A 16,723-nucleotide genomic window follows, 5' to 3' on the forward strand; every position below is an offset into this window, starting at 1 on the left:
TCCATCTAATACAGCAACCACATGAAATAATAATGATAAGTCCAATGTTTATACATTACATTTCTAAATGCTCAATCATCCACAGTACATGTCACAAGGTATGAAAAAGCTTAAGAGAATATACATATGTGGAATAAGGTACATCATCCTATTATAATCCATGATACATCAAAGTAAAGATAATCACATGTCATACATGATACATCATCATAGTAGATATAAACATCCATCATAAAAGATCAAACATAATAAACTAAGTGCACAGTTCCTCCCAATCGTTAATAGCATCATTAGACCATCGTCGACCCTAGCCATCACTCCGTGCATAACATTCCAAATCACCGAAGAGATCATCGGTATTAACATAGTAGGAATGTCACACCTAACATATACTACATCATATATAGAAAGTAATCTAACATGCAAATATAAGCATAAGATAACATCATCTAACATATGCTAATAATCAATGAAAGGATACATATCCACCATCATGAAGGATGCATCAGCCATGATGTCTCAATAAATCTCAAATGATAAGAGTCAAAAAAACACTACCACCCGACCGCGTCGTACCTAAGTGGTCCACTCCCACCATGCTGAGGAGATAATCTCAAGTCCCAAATAGGCTAACCAAAATCACAAAGCATAAATCGCTATAAGTCCAGGAATCCTAAAAGTATACTAACTCAAAGGTTCCAACATATAAATCGACATCTAAATTCTCAGAGGCACACAAAGACATGTAGGAACCTACTATGCAAGTGGGAAAGTGTAATCACATATATCATGTAGAAGTTACCTTGGCAGTTAGCTAAACTCCATGGGTCCCTACTGATCCTCATGCGGCCATTTTTAAAACAAGAATAATAACCATTATTAACTTACGTATATATATATATATATATATATGGAAATGATTGAAATGATCATAAGAAATTTTTTTATCATGGAACTAGTAAAGAATGTCTTCAATCATTGTTTTGTCATTGATGTCAAACTTGCTACTTGCAGGAATGACAATTGCTTTAGTGATCCAAATACTACCAATTAGTTGATTGTCAAGGTGGAGGAAATCAATAAGATGTAACTAGAACACCTAGAGAAAGGTTGAAGTTATGATGTTGTAATGAAGTACAAGGATCAGCTAAGCCATTGATGAAAAAGTGTATTTGATGACATACTATAAGATACAAAGAATGGGCATACTAAAACATATCAAAGATTTAAGGTTTTAGCTAAGTCTTTTGTAAAGCTCAACTAAGTTCATTAGAGAGAAGGAGCTAAGCAAGCTAGTAAGAGCCGAGAAAATTCCTAGTTGATGCCGAGTAAATTTTAGATGCCGAGCAAGTTCAGATGCCGAGTGACATAGATTTTATCAAGTTTCAAATAGAACCAAGTGCTGAGTAGAATCAAGTACCCAACAAAATCAAGTGCCGAGTAGAACCAAGTGCCGAGCAGGTATAGGTGTCGAGTAACACAAAGGTGCTGAGCACCAGTAACTCAATAATGTTGAGCTGCTGCATTATTTTGAAAATTGAAGATTCGCCAGATCTAAGCCAACAAGGTTGTTATCTAGAAATTTGTGAATTAAAAGGAAGATAAGAATGATGAGCTGGTGGCACAGAACATCATGTAGAACATTTTTAAGGATACAACTAAAAAAGTTTCTAGAAGTGAACAAGATATGGGGTAGATACATTGTATCCTACCTAATCCATTTTGAAACCCTAAAATTGGAGAGGGAGAATTGAGCGGCAAAGGAAAATCAAATCTTTATTTAAGAAGACATAAGTTAATGAAGAAAGAGAGAGAGAGAGAGGTGGTCAAGTATGAAAGCATGAAGTACTGAAGATGGTGCTAAGGAGGAGAAAGCACAGAAACTCTGTTTGGATAGATGACCACAAGGATGATTGCATTGGCAGAATGAGTAAGAAGACTCAAGGAGATGAAGCTTGAGAGGAAGACAAGCAGACAGAGTTGGAGTGATTAAAGCCAAGCATAAGGATTGAACTAAAAGTGTGATCTAAAATCTGCAAAGTATGTTGTAAGTTATATCAGATCAAAAGACCATTATCGTTACTTTCTAGCAATTGTAATAGTAAGTTTAAATCCTATGGACTTAGGTTGGTTTAATAGCCATTAGATAAATCTTTTAATAGGGTGACATTCCAAGATAATGTTCTAAAGACCTTTAACCAAGCCCATTCCTAACAGTTTGGTGAAATCCTTTAACAGGGTCACATTTAACAGTGTGTTGTAAGCCTTTAACAGGGTAGGCTTTTAACAGGGCATCACTTCAGAAGAGTGAGAATCAAGTAGCATGTTACTCGTGGTTTTTCTCAAAATTGGATTTCCACGTAAATCATTGTGTCATGTTTTGATCTTGAATGTTTTATCTTTGCATGTTGATTTACAATAACTTGCTTATATGATTGATTTAAGTCTAGATGAATGAAAAGTGTATGGATTCATTAAAAGTAGTAAAAAGGTATTAAAAGGGAATTTTGGACCTTGAATAACTAATTCACCCCCCCTCTCAGTTATTCTAAAGAATTCTAACAATTGGTATCAGAGCCTGACTGTTGATTCAGTTTAAAAGGACTACAAGCAGAAAATATCAAAATGGCAAAGAGAGAAGTTCCCAAGCTCAACAAAGACAACTTTGTTGCATGGCAAAGTTTGATGAAGCTACATCTTGGATCCATAGGAGATTATGCCCAAAATTCAATTTTCATTGAACATATAGATCCAACAGGTGCTCCTACTACAGAAGACATGAAAAACAAGCAAGAACACAATCAGACAATGCTGGAAATTGCCTCTGCACTTAGCTATGCTGAATTTGATGATATCAAAGGATGTGACACTACATTCAAAATGTAGAAAGCCCTATCAGAAATCTATGGAGGAGATTAGAATGTACAAAGAGAAAAAAGAGAAAGTCTCAGAGGAAAGTTTGATGACATGAAAATGGAAGAAAATGAGAATGCTTCTCAGTATGGTGCAAGAATAAAGGAAGTGGTAAGTGCAATAAGATGCTTGAGTGGTCAACTGGATGAAGATACTGTTAATAGTAAGTTCTTAAGAACCTTGCTCCCTATCTATGCTATTAGAGTATTAGCAATACAAGAGCTTAGATGTATACCAGGAAATAATCTAAGTTTTAAAGGTATAATCGGTAGACTCATTGCATTTGAGTTATCTAACTTTGACAACTACAGACTTGAAAATGTTGAATCTCTTTTAAGGCCAAGTTATCATTGAAAGATGCTGAACAGGTGAAATCAAAGAAAGGAAGAAAAATGAAGTATGAATCCAGTGATAGTAGCACTGATGAGGAAGATGTGGAATAATTGGAAGCATTGCTCGCTAGAAGATTTCACAGGGGCAAAGGAAAATTCAAAGGTAAGATGCCTATCATTTGTTTCAATTGCAATGAAGTAGGTCATATTGTTGCAAGGTGTCCATAGAAAAAGGATTCCAAGGAAGGCAACAAATACAAGAACAGAAGAGATGATGACAACATAGATTACAAAGAAAAAGGTAAGAAGTGTTATATTGTTGAAGAAAATTCTAATGACAATGATGATGAAGTTGTTTATGTAGCCATGAAGGACCAATCTGATGAAGAAGAGACCATAACACTAGTAACATGTATAAACAAGAATGATAGATGGATCATAGACAGTGGATGCTCACATCATATGACTAGAGACAAAAGTAAAGTTTGTTAACTTTACTCAGTATGATGGAAATAGTGTTAGATTTGGTAATGATGCTCCATGTCAAATCAAAGGAAAAGGTTCCATTAAGCTCACAGAACAAATTTCATGTGACAATGCATATTATGTTGAAGGATTAAACTACAATTTACTGAGTGCCTCATAGTTAGGCAATATAGGTTGCAAAGTGGAATTTGAAAACAAAACTACAAAAATCTATGATACTGATGGTAAACTGATAGGAAAAGGAGATCAAACAAAGAGTAATTTGTTTTACCTTGATATGGATGATGTTTCATGTCTATTTGCAAAATTTGATGATGAATGGTTATGGAATAGAAGATTATGTCATGTCAACTTTGACAATCTAGTCAACATCAGTAAAATGAAGAAAGTCAGAGGTTTACCAAAATTGAAGAAGCCTGATAATATCATGTGCAAACAATGTCAGCTAGGAAAGATAACAAAGTCAAGTTTCAAAAGCAAAAACTATACATCTAAAGAGATACTTGAGTTAGTTCACACTGACTTATGTGGTCCAATGGAAATACAAAGCTATAGAGGAGATAAATACATAATGCTATTTGTTGATGACTATTCCAGGATGATGATTGTTATGTTCTTAAAACAAAAATTTGATGCTTTTCAAATGTTTAAGTGGTATGTGGATAGAGTTGAAAAGGATACTGGAAAAAGCTTGAAATGCCTAAGATCAGATAGAGGTGGTGAATTTACATCAAATGAATTCGAGATATTCTGCAATGACAAAGGAATCAAAAGACAAACGTCAGCTCCTAGAACTCCCCCATAGAATGGAATTGCTGAAAGAAGAAACATATCTGTAATTGACTGTGCTAGAACACTAATGATGGAAAAGACTGTTGCTCTAAAATACTAGAGAGAAGCTATAAGTGTAGCTCTTCATACACTGAACCGAGTACAAGTCAAGTAAGGTACAAATACAACACTTTTTGAATTATAGTATGGTTACTCACCCAATGTAAAACATTTCAAAGTGTTTGTTTGTAAATGGTTTATCCTTAAAGATGTCAGAAATGGAAAATTTGATGCAAAAAGTGATGAAGGTATATTTCTTGGTTACTCCACTAGAAGTAAGGCATATAAGTGCTTGAATATTAACACTAACAAAATTGTGAAAAGTGCAAATGTAAATTTTGATGAGCACACAGAAATCCAAGCTGAAGTACCAAAGAAAATGGAAAAGTACAGAACCTTTGTGTATTCTTATGAAGGAATGACTATTGATGAGGATGATGTCAATCAAATTGAAAATCAACAACAAGTATCAATTTTAGCCGAATCACAACCAGTGAATATCGAGTTGCATTCAGAAGCCGAGTTGCAGAATCAAGAAAATGCACAACCTGATTCTAAAGACAATACACATAATGAAGAAGAACCTGACAATGAAGTGCATAGTGATCCTGAATCCGAAAGATCAAACATGGAAACAAGGATAGAGCCAAGATTATCCAAATATGTAAAAAGACATCACCCTGCTGAACAGATAATTGGTGACAAAGATGCAAGACCAATGACAAGGAACAGGCTAAGACATGAATCATGTCTGATCAACAAATCTGAACCCAAGACAGTATATGGTGCATTAGAAGATGATGACTGGTATAAAGCTATGGAAGAAGAAATTGATCAAATAAGAAAAAACAAAACTTGGAGTTTGGTTCCCAGACCAACTGACAAGAATGTGATTGGCACAAAATGGGTATTCCGAAACAAGCTAGATAAGAATGGTGAGATTACCAAAAAAAAAGCTAGACTAGTATGCAAGGGTTATGCTCAAGAAGAAAGAATAGACTATGGAGAAACATTCATTCCTGTTGTTAGAATGGAAGGAGTAAGAACTTTACTTGCATATGATGCCTACAAAGATTTTAAAGTTTATCAGATGGATGTAAAATTTGCCTTCTTAAATGGTATACTAGAAGCAGAAGTCTACATTGAACAACCAAAAGGATTTGTTGATGAAAACAACACGGATATGGTGTGTAAGTTACATAAAGCAGTTTATGGTTTGAAACAAGCACCTAGAGTATGGTATGAGAGACTTCACAAGTATCTAGTGCAAATTGGATTTGAAAGAACTGATGATAATAGCAACATGTACATCAAAGTAGAAGAAGGTAAAGACATTATTGTATCTAAAATCTTTGTGGATGACATAGTTTTTGGTGGTAAGGAAATACTTTGCAAAGGCTTTGCTGACAAAATGAAACATGAATTTGAGATGTCTATGTTTGGAGAAATCAAATTTTTTGTTGGATTGCAAGTACATCAACTCAAACATGGAATATTTGTTACACAATAAAAATACATCAAAGAAATTCTCAAAATTTTTGGATTGGAGGAATCCAAACCAGTCAGCACACCAATGGCCACAGGAAATAAGCTGTCCAAAAATGATGAGTCAACTGAAGTCAATCAAACAATGTACAGATCCATGATTGGAAAACTACAATATGTTGTACATAGTAGACCAGACATAGCATTAGTAGTTGGAATAGTGGCTAGGTTCTTTGCTAATCCTAAAGAAAATCATCTCATAGCAGTAAAAAGAATAATGAGATATCTCAAAGGAACTAATGGCTTTGGTCTATACTACAAAAAGAATGGAAAATTTGAGCTCAATGCATATACAGATGCAGACTAGGGAGGAAACATTGATGATAGAAAAAGTAAAAGTGGAGGTGCATTATTTCTAGGCAAAAGGCTGGTTACCTGGACTAGCAAGAAACAAACATGTATATCCCAGTCCACTGCAGAATCAGAATATGTGGTAGGCGCAGTCAATTGCATAAACATTGTATGGCTCACACATCTATTGGAAGGAATGAAAGAAGAGGTAACAAAACCTGTGATATTGTATTGTGATAATACAAGTGCTATAAACATATCAAAAAATCTAGTAATGCATGCAAAAACCAAGCATATTGCAATCAAGTATCATTATGTCAGAGAATTGGTAGAAGAAAAACAAGTGAAATTGGAATACATTCACACAAAGGAACAAACTACATATATCTTCACCAAACCATTGCCCAAGGATGCCTATGAATATCTTAGAGGCAAGTTGGGGGTCATACCCCTAACTCAAGTAGTTTAAGGCAACAAGGAAGCTGCCCTACATCAACAGGAATAAAGCATTGAAATATTAACAGGTTGATGCAAAAGATGACAGTAGGAACAAAAACTCCAAATCAGTCACAAGCATGGTGATAGAGGGAAAAAAAACAACAAGAAGCCAAAGTTTATATTTTGCAAGATAAAGATGCTACATCTTTGGCATTTATGTCAAAGAGGGAGAAATATGCAAAAATCTTATCAATACAAAGAAAAGAGGGAGATATATATGAAAGAGGGAGATATATGAGATCAGTAGTGAAAATGCAGCAAGACAACGTGTTGGTGTTTGAAAATGTTACCCATTTCCAATTACCCTGATGAGAACAAAACATATCTAGGGGCAACTAACTCCCATTATCAACACATCCATTCAGACACCAGGCCAACTATAAGGCTATACTCCTTTTGCACTTCAGGCTCTGCAAAACCTAGGCGGGTGAACCTATAGATTCCTTATATGGTACTAGTTGTCAAAGCATACACTGAATCTATTATGAAGTAGATAAAACCCTTATTTCTCCTAATAACTTATGAAATAACATATATCTGCAGTAGCTAGATGCAAAACAATGAAATTTGTAAACTGAGTGAGGGCATTCTGTTTATAGCTCTTCAACATTAAAGGGAAATTCATTTGATTAAAAATGTTGATTCAACAAAACCTCAAAAATGCAATAGTATAACCAGTGATCCTATAACTGATCAGTGCCTAATCCATTGGGCAATTCCATGAATTCAAAACATACATCTGTGACATCAGGACGTATCTCATATACCTAGACATCAGATCTATCCAACCACCTTGTGATTCAGATATCAGTGTTCATTCAAGTCTCATTCTCACAAAACATCCTTCTGAAATAACCAGTAACCTTGTTCAAACATATCGAGCATTTACTTAGCCCTTTGGTCCAACAGCAAAATACATCAAACATACAACCTGAAAGAGATGCAAATGGGTCTCAAATCTTTGTTCCAAAACCACATAAGACTTATAGATTGCTGAGACAGGAGACAAGAACCAGAACAAAACTAGTGAAATTGTTGCTCATATGTATTCATTTCCTTGAAACTATACATTCAGCTGCATAAAATTAAAACATGAAACAACCTAATATCTCAGAACTATCTATATTATCTCTACAAGTGTTGTTCACATGAGAGTTCTGCTGAAGAAAATGGTGTCAGTGTATGGGAACATGTCAAAATACTGGAACCAATGGTCTCATAGTGCAAAAACTAGAATCCCTAATGGTATCACAGTAATGAACTTCTTCTTTTTAGAAACTGGAACCCTTCAAATGGAAGAAAGAAAGAATAATATAGGATGAAGATGAATTCCCAGATTGAACCTACGACTGCCATCTGTTGACTTAGAAATCCATCTCCTGCAACTGTAAAGACTCTCTCTAACCTTTTTCTTCCATCTGATTTGATTTTCTGTTTCATCATTACATTGCAACTAATTTTCAAATTATCTTTGTTCAAATGATGAAAGCCTGTTGATTCACTAAAACATCTAATTTGCCTCAATGAAATAATGATAAAATTGAGATTCAACTGATTTGAAAATGGTTGAAATCACCTCAAACCTCATTTTCACTACCTTTTAACCATATTTAGGTCATTTCCATGCTAGAAAATCAAATCTGAACTTTCATACCTCAATATTGTTGCAATTCAGGTACCTAAGACAAATCCTTCTGTAGCTCAAACAGATTGCTACTTGTGCAAAATCTAACTCTAGCATCAAAAAATTCAGCTCTTCCCAGTTCCGACGGTATATTGAAGTGCATATTTTGGACAAAAATTGCCCCCCTTGTAGCAATTTGAAAATCAGACCCCTGGACTGAATCATAGCATTAAAATGAAAAAATTTAAAATTTCATATAGTAAAACTATATAAAACCTTAAGCTTCATTTAAATTTTTCCATTTTTGAATTATCTGCATTTTAACTTTTCTGAATTTTCAATACATCTCTGCCCCCTTAGTCCCTAACGATCTTCTGATTGGCTATAATTTCTAAAATATTAATTAATCAATTTAATCCTTTAAACCATTCCATTTCAATCCATCATATTTAACTTTCTTTTACGCTCACGCGGGATACTCGTAATACCGAGACCCTTGAAAGTTGAACTTACGTTCCTATGCTCAAACCTTTGCCATACCTTTGCCATCGTAGCACCGGAGGCTTTGAAAAATCTCCTTCCGACCATACGGTTCAAATGTTGCTTTACGTTCTTATGTCCAACGTAGGAGCGTAAACCTACCCTCTTCCTTCTCCTGCTCATACGTTCAAGCCTTTTCCGTAAGGGCGTAAGCCTTTGAAATTCACTCTCCGGTGTTACGATTAGCTGCCATGTGGCACTTTCCTCCTGCGGGCATGGGTTTTTCTTGTATTGCTACGGCTTCTCCTTTGTGGCTAACTCTTTCGTTGTGTGGATTGCCTGCTGGTTTACATCGGGCTCTCTCTTAAACATTTGTGTGAATACTATTGCTCAGCGGCTTCATAACTTGGGGATTTCTGATTTTAATGTGGATTCCTCCCTTCAAAACTTGGCATCTCTTTCCTTGGGCGTGGGTCTTCTTGTTTGTGACACTGCAGGTTCCTTCTTCTATATTGCCATCTCCATTTTCTTGGTCTACCCTCTTCTATCCGCTTGCTTCCCTTTTTATATCTACTATTGGATTCTCCCTACACTAAAAACGTGGACTTCCCAGTCATTCACATGCTCTGTCTCATTTTGCCTGTGGAGCTCGTTTAAATTGGCGGCTTTTGTCATTTAAAACAAATGCCTTCCTTATTTGCTGCGCTTTTTATGTTTATTGCAATGTTTTAAAATAAAGTATTCACACTTTATTTCTCCCCTTTGACTTCTTGTTAAAATATTTTAATTGGACCCACATAAATAAAAAATAAATTGATTGGGTGGACTCCAAATTAATTCTCAGATTTTATAATGTTAATGTAAGCATCAAATAGAGGATGGATTTGATATTTTATTTATTTGATAATGTTTTCTGCAGACAACACCTCCTCATTCTTTTCATCATTAAAACTTATTTCACTTCTTGCTTGCAAACTGTGAATTTGTGTTCGGAGACCTGCCAGCTGGCCTTAAAAACTAATTCAATCAAGTAACCAGGCCACGCAAATCGACGTGTGTTCAATCCTGCATACTCTATCACACTGCAAGTTTTTAGCCCATGATGAATTCTCAGTTTGGAGATTTTAATTGCCAAACATCCATACTTCAATTAACTTGCAAGCAAACAATGTTAAAAAAAACATAAACTGGGCTTGGGTTCCGCATTATAAAATTGGGTTATTGATCACTTGGAATTATAAAAACTAGGATACAAGTTCTTTTCCATGAAGAGAATATAATTCCATGTTTTGGGCTCATGACGAATCACAGGGCACATTTGGCAAATTTCCGAAAACAGGCACCTGGAAATTTTGACTGAGAAATGTGTCAAAAAGTAATTTTTGGCAAATGTACAGACATGTGAAAGTATGCAGATGGATTCGTCATGACTTAAGAACTGGCATACTTCAAGGATTTTTAGGACACAACATGATGGTATAATCCATTCAAGCTAATCAATCACAGGGTCAAAGTTATAACGCGCCGAATAGGGGTACGGATCAATCTAGATATCTTAGTCATAACAAAATAATATAAACTAGGTTTTTAACCATGTTAGTAGACTGATCAAATGGATTTGTTATGATCTCAAAGTTTAGACATGTGAAGTATCTGACCCCTAGAACACAATGCAAAAAGAATTTTTTCATTTGGGTCAACTGGGTCAAAGATATGATTGGTCGAATAGGGCTTCCCAAAATTGTGAACTAGTCAAATGCACAAAATAGTAAATTACCAACTTTGAGGGGTTCGAAACCTATTCAAATAGATTCGAAATGATTTGAAAATTGAAACATAGGTTCTCTGTTATGGACACTAAACACTCCCAAAGTGGTGGGTCATGACACATTCCTGGGTAAAAGATATTCAAAGACAAACTGAGCCTCTTGTCGCTATTTGACACTTAGGCAAAATTGCAAATTTTGACACTAGCTCAAAATGGGACTTCGCTAAATAGTTCAAAATGTCAGAATGACACTATGGATCACATGCATATGTCAAATGAAAGGTGTTAAGCCACTCAAACACAATCTAGGCCTCAGACCGACAACTAACCACATATGCATAAAAGGCACTTTAGGGCATGATTTTCTCAAAATTTTCAAAATGTGATTGAAAATGGACCATGCAATTTTCAGTCCCAACACTGGCTCTTTCTGGGGATGCATGTCCCTTATGGGCATGGAAAGAATTCAAATCTCTGGGAGAAGCAGACCATTCCCAAAAACTTCAAAACTTCTCTCTCGAACACCTTTATTGATAGCAAAAACAACTACAACTACTATGTACATGTGATGGCCCCTAGCCACCAAAATTTTTAGAACTTCTTACCTCTATCAAAAACCTAATTCTCATTTACATCTTTCTGAGGTAAGCTGAAAATACTTCTACCCATTTCACCAATTAGATTAGCATCATGAACCGAATCACTTGGCAAAATAAAATCAACATCTTCACTTTCATAATGCACATAAAAACTTGGCATAACTTTAACCTCTTGCTCACTATGAAAGAGAACATCAACATGCTCTTGATTATAAAAATTAAACTGAGAACCATCATAAACATATGATGGGTGCATGCTATCAGGAGGAAACACAAAACATTCACACTCCACTTTATTCGCCAAGTTGTATATGTCAAGAAAATACAACTCACCTTGTGTCTCCGGCTGTGAAAGGTACACAAAATCTGATCTCTGCCTCTTTGCAGTGATATTACTCATCACATCAGACTTACCACTGACTGAAAACTCTTCACATTGAAATAACTGGTTAGTCACCAATTCTGAAAAACTACTTTGAAAATGCTGATCCAAAATATGTTGATCACAATATTTATCTTCATTTAACATAGCATTAGAATGAACCTTTAACTTTGCAAAATTACCATCAGGCTGATCAGTATAAAACTTGTCAATGTAAAAGGAAAACTCAGAATCAACAACATCATTTTCAATGTTTCCCTCTTCATCAGAAGTACCGAAACATATTTCACTGCAATCACCAACATGAGAAAACCTTGTGATAGAAGAAAAACTCCCCTCAAACACATCCCTTGCATCTATCAAGTCATCTTGTGCACATACATATGAGGTATTACTATATGCACCTCCAAAATCTGATAAAGATCTTTCAAATTGTGTATCCTTTTCCACATCAAAGATTGGGGAATTGACTTGACCAAATGAAGAAAAACTATGAGGTAAAATATGAACATCCTTAGAATTACTTACATGATTTTCAAAATCACGAGCCAACAAAATAGAGATTTCATCAGAGCTCAAGAAGACTTCCTCACAAATCCTCTCCTGGTTGTAATCATTATCTGGATGACATGAAGAACTCATAGTAGTAGTAACATCAGTACAATAATATGAAACATCAGAATCATTATAACATTCATTTTCATCATAACAATCAACACTTCTACTGCTATCACAAACTTCCTCAAACTCATATTCACTATCACAAGACTGATTTTCAATTTCATATCCATCTTCTTGCTGGTCAAACTCTTCTGATTCACTTGAAACTAAATCCATCTCTTCACACTCAGAAGGCAAATGATCTTTCTCTACGGATTCATTATACTCATTACTACCCTGACTTTCAGCACATCCATTATTATTAGAAGACATGTCATGAAATCTATAATCACCACTTTCCATCTCCTCAATGAATTTTTCAATTTGAAAAATTATTTGTAATGTTATAGGTGTTGGCCCATCGACTGAATCAGGTACTAGAACATCCAGGAAAACACTAGGCAGTGAAGATTCCTCAGGTCTACAATGAAAAGGCACCTTACTGATTACTAACTTAAGCCTTAAATAACATTGTTTAGCACTTAAACCTTGAGTATTGCCTACTTCAAATCTTATAAGACTGACAATCCTTTTGTAGACCAGTCTATTCAACATAGCAATATTATTATTCACGATTTCTAGACTCTCAGAATTTGGCAAACTAATCTCAGATCTGAGATCTGACTCCATTATAAAATAAAATTTCTACCCCTTCTTTCTAGTGCTGAAAATCACTGAATAGAGGCACTAATTCTAACATCTGACTTCCATGAAAAGAAACATGAAAATCAAAATACCTCAAGTGCTGATGCTAAACTCAATCTGCTGATTTGGCACAGGTGCAAGAGTGAAAATCCTTTACACCACTGATCAAACTTTGTAGAGCCACCACCTCTTTGCAAGAGGAAAAAGTGATCACTGCTATGATCTACTTTTTACATTTCAATTTCTTTATAATAGCAGATTTCAAACAGCACTTTAAAACTTATCAAGAATTTAGAATTCCTTTCCAAGAAACTATCAACAATTTTAGATCTGCCCATACAATTGAAAGTCCTTCAAAATTTTGCAATGAAATCAACTAGGAACAAATTGGTACAGAGATTTGAGAGTCGCCACTCACACTTGGTGAGAAATAAAACATAATTTGTTGTTTGACAAATCTGAACCAGACCTTCAATGTAGGAGAAACTTGCAGATCATTAAAACCTTGAAAAGAATTTACACTTTATAAATGCAATTCTTGACTCTGGACTTTCTCAACAATACTTGTAAACTGAACTGATTGAAGATAGACCTATAACAGTCATAATACACTATTTTCATCTAGTTTTACAACATACTATTGTCCACGAATAAAGCTCAACAAGGGTGCATGATATTTGAGTAAGAGACCTAGAAAACACATCATATAACCTACTACTGCAAATTTTTTATGCACTTCTTTTGCTATATTGAATCTCTTCTTTTAAATTCTTAAGGTTTGTCTTAAATCTGATTCAATATAGATCCCCAGCAGAGTCACCATTTTGTTGGTGTTTGAAAATGTTACCCGTTTCCAATTACCCTGATGAGAACAAAACATATCTAGGGGCAACTAACTCCCATTATCAACACATCCATTCAGACACCAGGCCAACTATAAGGCTATACTCCTTCTGCACTTCAGGCTCTGCAAAACCTAGGCGGGTGAACCTATAGATTCCTTATATGGTACCAATTGTCAAAGCATACACTGAATCTATTATGAAGCAGATAAAACCCTTATTTCTCCTAATAACTTATGAAATAACATATATCTGCAGTAGCTAGATGAAAAAAAATGAAATTCGTAAGCTGAGTGAGGGCATTCTATTTATAGCTCTTCAACATTAAAGGGAAATTCATTTGATTAAAGATGTTGATTCAACAAAACCTAAAAAATGCAACAGTATAACCAGTGATTCTATAACTGATCAGTGCCTAATCCATTGGGCAATTCCATGAATTCAAAACATACATTTGTGACATTAGGACGTATCTCATATACCCAGACATCAGATCTATCCAACCACCTTGTGATTCAGATATCAGTGTTCATTCAGGTCTCATTCTCACAAAACATCCTTCTCAAATAACTAGTAACCTTGTTCAAACATATTGAGCATTTACTTGGCCCTTTGGTCCAACAGAAAAATACATCAAACATACAACCTAAAAGGGATGCAAATGGGTCTCAAATCTTTGTTCCAAAACCACATAAGACTTACAGATTGCTGAGACAAGAGACAAGAACCAGAACAAAACTAGTGAAATTATTGCTCATATGTATTCATTTCCTTGAAACTATACATTCAGATGCATAAAATTAAAACATGAAACAACCTAATATCTCAGAACTATCTATATTATCTCTACAATTGTTGTTCACATGAGAGTTCTGCTGAAGAAAATGGTGTCACAATATGGGAACATGTCAAAATACTAGAACCAGTGGTCTCATAGTGCAAAAACTGGAATCCCTAATGGTATCACAGCAATGAACTTCTTCTTTTCAAAAATTGGAACCCTTCAAATGGAAGAAAGAAATAATAATATAGGATGAAGATGAATTCTCGGATTGAACCTGCGACTGCCATCTGTCGACTTAGACATCCATCTCCTGCAACTGTAAAGACTCTCTCTAACCTCTTTCTTCCATCTGATTTAATTTTCTGTTTCATCATTACATTGCAACTGATTTGCAAAATATCTCTGTTCAAATGATGAAAGTTGGTTGATTCACTAAAACATCTAATTTGCCTCAATGAAATACTGATAAAATTGAGATTCAACTGATTTGAAAATGGTTAAAATTGCCTCAAACCTCATTTTCACTACCTTTTAACCGTATTCAGGTCATTTCCATGCTAGAAAATCAAATCTGAACTTCCATACCTCAATATTGTTGCAATTTAGGTACCTAAGATATATCCTCTTGTAGCTCAAATAGATTGCTACCTATGCAAAATCTGACTCCAGAATCGGAAAATTCAACTCTTCCTAGTTCCGACGGTATATTGAAGTGCATATTTTGGACAAAAATTGCCCCCCTTGTAGCAATTTGAAAATAAGACCCCTGGACTGAATCATAGCATTAAAATGAAAAAATTTAAAATTTCATATAGTAAAACTATATAAAACCTTAAGCTTCATTTAAATTTTTCCATTTTTGAATTATCTGCATTTTAACTTTTCTGAATTTTCAATACATCTCTGCCCCCTTAGTCCCTAACGATCTTCTGATTGGCTATAATTTCTAAAATATTAATTAATCAATTTAATCCTTTAAACCATTCCATTTCAATCCATCATATTTAACTTTCTTTTACGCTCATGCGGGATACTCGTAATACCGAGACCCTTGAAAGTTGAACTTACGTTCCTACGCTCAAACCTTTGCCATACCTTTGCCATCATCGCACCAGAGGCTTTGAAAAATCTCCTTCTGACCATATGATTCAAATGTTGCTTTACGTTCTTACGTCCAATGTAGGAGTGTAAACCTACCCTCTTCCTTCTCCCGCTCATACGTTCAAGCATTTTTCGTAAGGGTGTAAGCCTTTGAAATTCGCTCTCTGGTGTTTCGATTAGCTGCTATGTGGCACTTTCCTCCTGCGGGCCTAGTCAAAATTTCTTCATTCTCTCTGCCCAACTGGCTGACCACGGGCCTACCATTTGAGCGCTGCCTTTCTTTAAGACATAGTGTTGAACGTTTGAAATGGTATTTTAACAGCTAATGTTTATGTTACCCACTCAATGTGGGATAAAAGGATTCCATAATCTTTGTTGCTAGGTTTAATCAACATGCTTGCCAGCGTATTGCTCCTTTATGTTTGGTGTTGGGGTTCTCTGCTTCTATATTTGCTCAACGTGGTTTTTCTTTTCCTCGTTCTCATTGGTCTGCTGCCCAACGTGAGCTGCTTCTATATGCTTAGCATGGGATTTGTTTTATTCTTCATGTGTTGACTGCATGTATGGGCACCTGCTGACTTATGAGTCATTCTACCTTGTAACATTGACTACGTTCTTCCTCCTGAACCAAAAGCTCTTCTATTAGATTTGTGTGGGCCTTGCCCTGTGGACGCCTCTTCTTCAAAATGTGTGCTTTGTCTTCACTGCGTGAGTGCCTCTTTGACTATATCCTGTAGCTTTGCATGTGAAAGACCTCTTCCTCATGGCGGCTTCTTTTATATTTAGAGGTTTCTCCCTTATTTCATTGGTGCTGATTTGTTCTGCACATTTTTGCTCTCTTCTAACTCTGCCCCTACTACCTTAATATTGGCTCTGCTTCGTCACTTGGACTCAAAAATAGTCAGCATGGGTTTTTCTTGTATTGCTACGGCTTCTCCTTTG

The sequence above is a fragment of the Cupressus sempervirens genome, chromosome 6 (genome assembly GCF_028749045.1).
Source record: "Cupressus sempervirens isolate cs-2001-9-10 chromosome 6, ASM2874904v1, whole genome shotgun sequence".
In the NCBI taxonomy this organism is placed as follows: Eukaryota; Viridiplantae; Streptophyta; class Pinopsida; order Cupressales; family Cupressaceae; genus Cupressus; species Cupressus sempervirens.